The sequence below is a fragment of the Bison bison genome, unplaced genomic scaffold, assembly GCF_000754665.1.
Source record: "Bison bison bison isolate TAMUID 2011002044 unplaced genomic scaffold, Bison_UMD1.0 scf7180017864522, whole genome shotgun sequence".
Classification (NCBI taxonomy): Eukaryota; Metazoa; Chordata; class Mammalia; order Artiodactyla; family Bovidae; genus Bison; species Bison bison.
In genome coordinates, this window is record NW_011495073.1 from 2,165,050 (window position 1) to 2,175,105 (window position 10,056).

The following is a 10,056-nucleotide window of genomic DNA, read 5'->3' on the forward strand; positions in this document are numbered from 1 at the left end:
TCCTCATCCACAAGATAAGAACGATAACGTGGTCCAGCTTCCTGGGGAGGAGAAGGAAGATGGATGGGAGCTTTTTGCTGACTAGCTGATAAACCATGCAACCATCAATCGCTGAGCACTGCCCATTGCCTCACTGCTGCTGTAGGCACCCGTAGCTGGCACCGAAGTTGACGGGCGCTCCAGGAGCCTGCAAGAAATATGGGCTGGAGAGCCGAGGATAGCATATCCTGGTGGTGATGACTGAAGTGCTGCTCTAGCGGAGGGGCAGATTTAAGTGCATGATTATCGACCACCGGACTTGGACCTGCTCTAAGAACGCTGCTCCATCAGGCTCTCCAGCTCAAAGGACATCAATCATTGAGAGCAACACTGGAATCCAAAGGGCCAGAGGCTGCCCTTGGAAGTGAACAACGCTCACAGACCAGAGGAGTAAGGAGCAAGGTTGACCTCACTTTTGCTTTACAAATCATCTGATAATAAAGGGATTAAACCAACACCCAGTTCCTATTGATCTATAATAGTGATTGAGTGACGATAAATGCACATCTGCACTCTACACCTGAGCCAATGGGGCCAGATCTCTCAGTTGCATCCTCAGGTTAGTCACCTGGCTTGCCGTCTTTCAGTGACTGCGGACTATATCTCCAACTACCATCAATTATCTTACAAACATACAAAATCCCCCATCTCAACTTGTACCAACAAGTATTAGCAGTGGCTTTTGCTACATTATCTATCAATCAATCAATACAACATTATCCCTTCTCATAAAATGCAGGGACATTTACTACAACGTACTGGAAACACGCTGCTTGGCAGAGAATGTTTGTGAAATATAATCATAGGAAATAGCGGGATATTGTAATGAGAAGCCAACCCTTTAGTTTAATTGCAAAAGACTGTTTAAACTAAAGAAAATTGTGTATTTGAGCTCTGAAGTGGAAATAAAGTTGCCAGTTTCTGAGATGCATATCATAGAAAATGAGTTCTTTTTCTTCATTAGGAAACCATAACTGCAAGTAATAAAAATATTGCAAATAAATACTAAAAGAATACATATCCATTGGTCTATGAGTAGCTATGGAATATATTATATCTTTAAATAATTCTTAAATCACTGACTTAGATAAATACTGACTCCTGTCCCTGTATTCTGATCCTATAGAAATGAAAGATCATCACCCCACACAACACAACTCGAATAGGACTAGGAAAAGTTCATTATGAATCTGGAGTTGCATTTTTAAATTATTCTTTGTCTCCTTTTTGGAAAATAGCTTAAAATGAACAGAATAGTATATGCATAAGGCTAGTGTGAAATAAAACGTCAAATTCTCTATAGGCCCAAGAAGGAAAGAAAGGCGGAACTTTCTGTGCTGCAGTTATCACCGCTGAGGAAGCACTAGAACACGTGAAGACGAAACCCTACGATGTGCATGAGCTTGGTGCCCCAGATGGACTGATGAACAAAGAGAAGGCAGGTCCTTCGCGGTCTAAGGCCAATGAAAAGTAGTTTCTATGCAGACTGGAAAACGAAGATGACAACTCTTTGTTGTTTGATTTAAATAAAATTGTTTTTGCTGAATTAGAGAAGTCAGATTAAGCCTTCAAAAGTTGTACTCATAAATGGAAACAGTGGTTAGCTGTTCTGGTCACTGTTCAAGCACTGAGAGAACAAAGGGGGAAATCTCTGTCTTCCTAGAGAGTGAACAAGAGATGCTGAAGGACAGGGAAGCCTGGTGTGCTGTGGTCCATGGGGTGGCAAAGAGTCAGACACAACTTAGCAACTGAACAAGAAAACAAGGTAAGTGTTAACTTTACAACATGTTACAGATGATAAGGGCTGCAGGAAAAAAATGTAAAGGAGAGCAGGAGATGTTTGGGCAGGGTGGGGGGAGTGTTGCTATACCTTATAGAGGGTAGAAGTGACAGTCTTTAAGCCAAGATGACATCGGAGCAAAGATCTGAAGGTAGGAGGGCAGGCAGGCAAGTGCCCAGAGGATAGTGAGCTGGTCTAGATGCTTGAGGAGCACCAGAGCAAAGTGGCTGGAGACCAGTGGGCAAGGGGCACGGAGTTGCACGTGAGACACAGAGGAGAGCTGTGAGGACGGAGAGAAAAATCACACATCCTCAGGACTTCCTTCCTCAGATCGGCACACCGACAAGCAAAGAAGTGTGACCTCGGAGTTTCCCGGACTCTCCCCAAGTGCTGTTAGGGACAAGGACAGAAACAGAGTGACTGGGAGGGACCACAGCTTGCAGATGGAAGGTGACAGTAATTTGGACCAGTGTGGTTGCCATGGAGATGAGAGGGGGTTGGGTTCTGGATGCCTGTCAGAGGCAGAGCCGGCAGAAGGCACTGGTAGATGGGATGGGAAGAGAAGGACACATGTAGGATGCCTTCAAGATTTTTTGGCCCCATCAGTTTTCATTTGCTATTACATAAGATAAAGCAGATTTGAGGGGAAAGATCAGGGATTTGGTTTGAGAACATGGTAAATGTGAGAAGCCAAATGTGAGAAGACCAAGCCAATTTGTGCATCCAAGTAAGATGCACAAATTCTGATTTCAGAGAAAGATGTGAGCCTCAGATGTCAAGATACACATTACATTGAAAACTATGTCGAGGGCCTTGTCTGAGGAACTCTGGCATTTCAGTAAGGAGACTGAGAAGCCCTTGACATAGTAAAAAACCTGGCAGACATGGCCTCATGAACTTCTACCTCCTGATATCATCAGGGTCAAAAGAAATGTTTATGGGCATTTTTGCCCATAAACCCTAGATCAGCGCTCACTTACTATTCCTTGAATCAGCCTCACTTTGCACCAATCACTTTGAATTACTTCTTTCCAGATCTTCTCAGATAAAGAAACAATCGATTTGCAACTTGGTCGAGGTGAGTCCCAGCTGTGAATCTGCCAACCCCTCTGGGCACTGAGCCTTTTTTCTCACCTGTTTTCTGCTGGTTATCACCTTCTAAGAAACCTCATGGACCCCTCCATTTAGAGGAAAGAGAACAGGGGGTACTATCACAGATACTTAGGATTAAAGACTTAGATCCAGGCTCTTAATCTTTAAGTCAACTCCATGATGCAGGATTGGCTCTCTGTTGTAGATACAAATGAGAATATGATGCTTAGAGTGGTGACGTAATTCAACCAATATCCCACTGTGGCCTTACATGGGCCGGGGAGAGATACCAAGATTTTCAGGATGGTTTCCTCTGTAGAGTCCTAAAGCTTAATCCCCTCTCCAAAACCAACCCACTTCCTCTACAGACTGGATAGGAAAGATCTATGACTTTTTAACACTGAAAAGGGAAAGTTGCTATACAATACAGAAATAACTAGATTCCTGAGAGTCCCTTGGACAGCAAAGAGATCAGATCAGTCAGTGTTAAAGAAAATCAATACTGAATACTCATTGGAAGGACTGATGCTAAGGCTGAAGCTCTAGTATTTTGGTCATCTGATGCAAACAGCCGACTCATTGGAAAAGTCCCTGATGCTGGGAAAGATAGAGGGCAGAAGGAGAAGAGGGTGTCAGAGCATGAGGTGGCTGGATGGCATTACTGATGCAATGAACATGAACTTGGGCAAGCTCCAGGAGATGGTGAGGGACAGAGAAGCCTGGAGTGCTGCAGTCCATGAGGTCGCAAAGGGTCGGACACAACTGGGTGACTGAACAACATACTCGATGTCTATGCACTTTACAGATTGGAAAGCCCATTCACAAAACTTCATCTTTTCTGGATATGTTGATCTGATCCCTTTACCAAGACTGGTGCTGCAAAGCACCATGGGTAGACCTAGAGATGATCCTGCTAAGTGAAGTAAGTCAGACAAAGACAAATATCATGTGATGTCATTAAATGTAGAATCTAAAATAATAGTACGAATGAGCTTGCTTACAAAACAGAAACAGATTCACAGACATAGAAAACTATGGTTACCAAAGGGGAAAGGTTTCAGAGGGGAAAGGTTTCAGAGGAGGGTTAAGTTAGGAGGCTGGGATTAACATATACAAACCACTAAATATAAAATAGATAACAGATACAGCACAGGGAACTCTACTTAACATTCAGTGATCATTGTATGAAAAAAGAATCCTAAAAAGAATGGATACATATATGTGTGTGTGTGTGTGTGTGTGTGTGTATGCATAACTCAATCACTTTACTGTACACTTGAAACTAGCACAATATTGTAAATCAACTATGCTGCTGCTAAGTCGCTTCAGTCGTGTCCGACTCTGTGCCACCCCATAGACGGCAGCCCACCAGGCTCCCCCGTCCCTGGGATTCTCCAGGCAAGAACACTGGAGTGGGTTGCCATTTCCTTCTCCAATGCATGAAAGTGAAGAGTAAAAGTGAAGTCGCTCAGTCGTGTCTGACTCTTAGCGATCCCATGGACTGCAGCCTACCAGGCTCCTCCGTCCATGGGATTTTTCAGGCAAGAGTACTGGAGTGGGGTGCCATTGCCTTCTCCAGAGTAAAATACACACACACACACACAAAAGGACTCGTGCTGCCAAGATTGGTTATTTGGTCTTGCTTTTGTTGTTCAGTTGCTAAGTCATGTGAGATTCTTTGCAACCCCGTGAACTCCAGCATGCCAAGCTTCACTGTCCTTCACTATCTCCTGGAGCTTGCTCAAACTCATGTCCATTGAGTCAGTCATGCCATCCAGCCATCTCATCCTCTGTTGCCCCCTTCTCCTCCTGCCCTCAATGTTTCCCAGCATCAGTCTTAGAGGAAATAAAACACTGAAAGTTAGCTGGAAAGAAACATTTCCCACCAATGGGAGGAGGATGTCTTAAAGGACCTTAATGAATCCTGGGAGGGATCTTAGTTCCTTGCTGGGAAACAGGGCATAAATTGGGGGGAAAGGGGCGACAGGTGCATAGCTGAGAGAGGTGACCAAGATTTGTATTCCAGCCCAAGAACTTAGAAACTGAATACTTCAAAAGTATCAAACACTGATTCAGGGTTAAGTACCCACCCAAGGATGCCTAGAAAGCTCTAAATCATTGAGACCACAGATGTTACTCATTAAGCTATGACTTGGTATTCGGAGAAGGCAATGGCAACCCACTCCAGTACTCTTGTCTGGAAAATCCCATGGATGGAGGAACCTGGTAGACTGCAGTCCATGGGGTCCCTAAGAGTCAGACACGACTGAGAGACTTCATTTTCACTTTTCACTTTCATGCATTGGAGAAGGAAATGGCAACCCACTCCAGTGTTCTTGCCTGGAGAATCCCAGGGACAGGGAAGCCTGGTGGGCTGCCATCTATGGGGTCGCACAGAGTCAGACACGACTGAAGCGACTTAGCAGCAGCAGCAGTTGGTGGTATTGGTGTATTCCCACTTTACAGAAGAGGAAACTGAGGCATGGGGAAGCCTAGGAGTTTGCCAAACTCCCAAACTCAAGTAGATTGGCTCCAGAGTCTGATCATTAATCTTCAACCCCAGGCAAGCCACTCTGTCTGAACTTGAGTGTCTGCATTGCATTGTTAGATGGGAAACAATGTTCTAGCCATGTCCTCCGGAGAGTTAGGCTCAACAGGTCTGTTTTTTGAATATGACTATTAGTCTTTGGCCACCAGGTGCAAGTAGCCGACTTCCTGGAAAAGACCCTGATGCTGGGAAAGATTGAGGGTAAAAGGAGAAGGGGGCAGCAGAGGATGAGATGGTTGGATGGCATCACCGACTCAATGGACATGAGTTTGAGCAAACTCCAGGAGATAGTGAAGGACAGGGGAGCAGTCCATGGGGTCACGAAGAGTCAGACATGACTTAGCGATTGAACAACAACATATCAGTTTTTGGCTAATTGAGTTTTTTGAGAAAGCTCTTCTGAAGCCCCCACAGGGAGAGAAGCTCAGCATTTCCTCCACCAGCTCAAGTACCACTGAGCAGCTTCACCCTCTGTGTGTCTACAGGGTTTGTGTTTGAATTTACCACCACAACGTTTCACATTGAAATGTGATTATTTCTGCTTGTCTGGATTAGCAGCAGGAGGCCCTTTAGGGATAAGATCACATCTGATGTTTTATTGGGACTCCCTGTCTCACAAATTATGTCACCCACAATGGTAGGCACTTGATAGATACATGCTCTTTGAATAAATGAATAAACACATCCCAACAGAAGGTGTGATACCTCCAGAAGTAGAGCTTCAACCCTACTACTAAACAATCCACAGTCGGGTGGGGTAGGCAGAATGTGTGACATTCAGCCCTCTGGTGTTCTTTATTCTGGTCTGTTCTGGTCACATCAATATCTACTTTTTTTTGCTTATACAGAATATTCACACAAAACATTTTTTTAAAACCTTTTCACCAGAAAGTTTTTGAGTGAATCTATCATCCAAATCATTACATCAGACTCAATTTGTTTTTCAGTTGCTTCTAACCAAACAATATTGATTGAAAGTCACTGTTTTTTATAATCTAAGCATTTTCTCCTTACAATACCAAAGGGAATAAGGTGAAAGAAATATCATAAAGCGAGAAGGATTTGGTTGTCACTTAGTTCACATCCTTGATTCAAAACTCAGAGTCAGAGTTGTGAATGATCAGCAGAACTACTGAACTTCTCAGGTTTCAAAGCCAGGAATCACGGAGTCTCCCTTTGCAGGTGGCATTAGTGGTAAAGAACCCGCCTGCCAATGCAGGAGACATAAGAGATGCGGGTTCAATCCCTGCATCAGGAAGATCTCCTGTAGGAGGGCCTGGCAACCCACTCCAGCATTCTTGCCTGGGAATCCCTTGGACAGAGGAGCCTTGTGGGCTACAGGCAATAGTGTTGCACAGAGTCGGACACGATCAATCGACTGAGCACACACGGAGACTCTGGAGAGGACACAGTGCACCCTGAGGGGCCTCCTTCTGGGTCCCTGCCAGCTGGACAGTCTTGGTTCTGCACGAGCTCCCCGCCCTGCCCCATTTCTGCATCCTGGTTCTTCACTTCCAGAAATAAAGTGGGAACTAGCAGTTGGTGATTAGAAAGAGCCAAACTCAAGGAGTGAGCCCTAAGAAAAAGGATTGAGGACCTTGGCCCAGGCTGGAAACTTTTGGTTTTCAAAAATGGAAGAAGCAGAAGCTGGAGATGATAAAAAACTGAGGAAAAGAAACCAAAGCAGCAGGGCCCTTATTGCAGAAGTTTTATCAAAGTCTTTGGTCTTTTTCCTCAAGTCCATGATCCTTTTCAGGCAAAACCATGTGTTCTGTATGAGTTTCACGTTACAGAAAGATAAATAGAATTTCAGGTTTTCTTTTTAACAAAAATCTTTTCCTGTTATTTAACAATATACTTACTGCTACTCAACTGCTGGAGGAAAAAGGATGCTCATTTCATTGCTATTTAACAGATTTTTCTTAAAGAAAAAATGCCACCATTATAATAACTACTTACATACATCATTTAATTTAATTTCACTATATTCTGGCACCATCATTCGAAAAGTAGGTACGCTCCACAGATGACAAACTGAAACTCAGAGAGGTTAAGAATTTGTGAAGACTCACATAGCTAGTGTAAAACAAAACTATTAATCATATCTTATCACCTCCCCTATCCTTTTCCTCCATAAAACTCACTCTCCTTTAAAATGCCATCCAGGCTCTGCCAGAACAGAAGTGCCTGACTCCATTATTATAGGAAATTCTGAATAAGTAGACTTTGATTAATTCTATAGGTGCTTTTTTTCCTTTGATAAGATTATCTCATAACTAAAACATGGTAATTTGACAATTATTGTCTGAATGAAGGAAGCTATTTTTTAATACTCTAACATTATAGAAACAGCTACATATATGTATTCCTAAAGAAACAAAATGAATTGAGACCTATACATTTTTAAAGGATCACACCTGTTTCAATTTCTACTGGTATATTTTCTCTCCAGTGTGCTTTTATTTTAAAAAATTATCATTTTAAAATTTTACTTTATATTGAATGATTCTTTAAATTCTATGGTGCTTTGCAATTTTCAAAAGTTTCACACACATGGTTTCATATAATACTATAATAACCTTTTTTTTTTAATCCCCTACCCCAATATGGACCCTCTGCTGCTGCTGCTGCTGCTGCTAAGTCGCTTCAGTCATATCCGACTCTGTGCGACCCCATAGACAGCAGCCCACCATCTCCCCTGTCCCTGGGATTCTCCAGGCAAGAACACTGGAGTGGGTTGCCATTTCCTTCTCCAATGCATGAAAGTGAAAAGTGAAAGTGAAGCCGCTCATATATAGACTCTCTAATATGCTTTTATCATTATGTATATCAGTTTTAACTTCTGATGGAAGGGTTCTCCCTGTCCCCATGGAGTCTATCCACAGACCCAGATTATATACCAGGTTCCTTCTGGTCCACCTCTTTGAGTGGTACACAAGACAGGTCAATAATAGTAGGGTTAATAATAAATATTAATCACTGCTCACAGAGTCCTCCTCACAGAGTCCACCTAGGCATATGAGAAGATCCTCCATATAGAGTGAGCTTTATCCACCAACAATTCCAGGAAGTAGCGTATATGATTACCATCAATGTATAGATGGGGAAACTGAGGCTCAGAGACGTTAAGGACCTGGGTCAATATCACAAGGTCAAACCATCTGGGCTCCTAGCCTCATGCTCTATTGCTTCAGAATGTGCTTTGCATTGGTCCTTGACATACAGTCCTGGGGACCATGGCACACATTTAAAGAGATGAGCCTGGGGGCCAGGACTAAGGGTGTCACACTCATTCAAGACCTGGAGGGGTGTCAGGACCCCTTCACTGCATCATCTGTCTCCTTTGGGGCCCCGCAACGTTTATTGTCTCATTTAATCTTGACAAGGACTCTAGGATAAAGTAGATTTCTCTTGCACCTAAAAAAAGACTATGATCACAGAGTTTCAATAACTTGGCAGAAGTCATATAGGTAAGGGAAGGGCTAGGAATTAAATCAATGAACCTTTAAAGCCCACCCCCCGCCCCTGGGCTTTAAGCAGGGAGTTAACTGGCTCCTTTCAGCACAGGGGAATTTCAGGAGGAGCTGAGCAGTGTTCTTGCTGAAGTGGTTGAGGAAGGGTTCCGTAGAACTTGTTTGTAGCTCCAAGACTTCATCCAGGAATGGCAGAGGCCAAGGTGGTCCACAGGGCCCCTAGCGCTGCCACTAGCAGCCTCCTTATATGCCCCTCAGCCTTCCCTGGCCTCACTCAGCTGCACATTCCCTTTGCCCCACTTGGAAGGCCTGCCCGGCCCCTTTCTTGAGGCCACAACGCCCTTTCTCACTCTTCCTACGGAAAGACCCGGTGTGTCTCTCCTGCTGTTAGGGATGCTCCAGCATTTATCTTCGCTTTATGTCCCAGCAAGTCTTGAAGGGCCGAGACCTTGGCTCTTGCAACTCCGTTCCTAAGGTGGCACCTGGGGGGCGGGGGAGTGGGTGGCAGTCAGGATGAATATGTTGGATTCATGACTCTTCCTCTTCTACTCAAACACTCTCGCCAGGCTCCTGTGGCGGGGGTGGGGGGCTGACTAATCAGAATGATGGATTCTTCGTGGAGGGCGAAGAGGTGAAGCTCAGAGCTGCCATTCTTGTTTGAACGGATACACAGCGCCTCACACTCGTGCTTCGGAGCTCTCGGAGGGAGCGGCTGAGGCTCAGAGACACCAGGAGGGGGATTACAGGTCTCCCTTCCGCGTCCTCTCCACCGCTGCCGCCCTTTCACACTCGCGTGTGCACACAGGCCAAAACTGAAGGCGCGATCCTAACTTCTGCCTCCAGCGGGTGGGAGGGAAGAGAGACGAGAGGTATTCCATTGGTTGTCTGGGAAAATGAATCGCACCTTCCCCTCACTTGCGAAGGATCAACTTTTCCCACCCCCTCGGGTGGGCACTCATAAACTGGGGTCGCAGCCAGAACCAGGGAGCCAAGTGGGCCCAGCTGGAGGGAAGCGAAGCCGGGCGGGCAGTGGAAAAGGGCATCACTGGGTTCCGAGTCCCGGGGTAGGGCGAGCACGCGGGTGCCCCGACGAGCGGCCCGGGGCGCAAGGCTACCGGTCCCCG